This window comes from Priapulus caudatus, unplaced genomic scaffold, assembly GCF_000485595.1.
Source record: "Priapulus caudatus unplaced genomic scaffold, Priapulus_caudatus-5.0.1 Scaffold773, whole genome shotgun sequence".
Classification (NCBI taxonomy): Eukaryota; Metazoa; Priapulida; class Priapulimorpha; order Priapulimorphida; family Priapulidae; genus Priapulus; species Priapulus caudatus.
Window position 1 is genome coordinate 50,946 of NW_014577834.1, and position 1,250 is coordinate 52,195.

Below are 1,250 nucleotides of genomic sequence, written 5' to 3' on the forward strand. Positions count from 1 at the left end.
CCCGGGCGCCCGGCGTCCGCGGGAGCACCGACTGATCGACCGCTGCGGAGATCGTTTAGCGAGCCCGTAGCGCCAACACGGCCCCGCACGCAAACCGTCCAACCGCCTAAGACCGGCCGGCCGAGCAACACGGGTCCGCGCGCAGCACGCCGTCGACATCATGCCCCGATCCGCCGCACAGAAGCTCCTGCCCGAACCTGAAAGCGAACCTGTTCGCACCGGCAGCGGGAGATCACGCCGTCGTGCGGTGATTGCAAGCCCCAAACCGCGTCACATTAACTTCCACCATAGGACCCTAAAGCTGACTCACATACCACCCGTAGGTAACCTAATAGACTGGACCCCACTTAACTCACGTAGCTGTCCCACATAACTCACAGGTACTGTCCTCACATTAACTTCACAGGTAAGCGTCCCCCACATTAAACTCCCCAGGAGCTGCCTCCACATAACTTCACAGTACTCCTCACATAACTTTCACAGTGTTGCCCCACATAACTTCACAGTACTGCTCTACATTAACTTCCCAGGTAGCTGTCCCCGAATTAACTATCACAGGTAACGTCTCCCACATTAAACTTCACATTTACTGTCTCTACATAACTCCAGGTACGCCTACATTAACCACCGTAACTGTCCCCACATAACTACAGTATAACAAGACTGACTCTCCATATAACTTCACAGGTATGTAATGCATAAGCTGGATCCCCACAATAACTCACAGAGCTGTCCCCGACCATAACTCACAAGGTAGTAATCCTAAAGCGACCACCCATATTAACTGCCACAACGCCCACATTAATCACAGGACTTCCTCACATTAAACTCACAGGTAACTGTCCCCCACAATCTAACTCACAGGTACTGTCTCGAACTTAACTTCACAGGTACTGTCCCACATTACTTCACAGCCGTCCACGATGAACTCTACATAACCTCCCCACATAACCTTCACAGTAGGGTCCCTCACATTAACTCACAGAGCTGTCCTCACATAACTTCAAGTACTGCCCCACATAACTCACAGTTAGCTTCCCACATTTAACTTCACAGGTAATTCCTCACATTAACCACAGTATCTAATCTATAGACTGTCCCCCACATTACCTTCAGCCAGTAGCTGTCCCCACATACACATCACCGGTAGCGTCCTCCACATTAATTCACATTACTGTCGCCCTACATTAACTCACAGGTCGCTGTCCTCACATAAACTTCACCAGTAAGGCTGCTCTCACATAACTCAC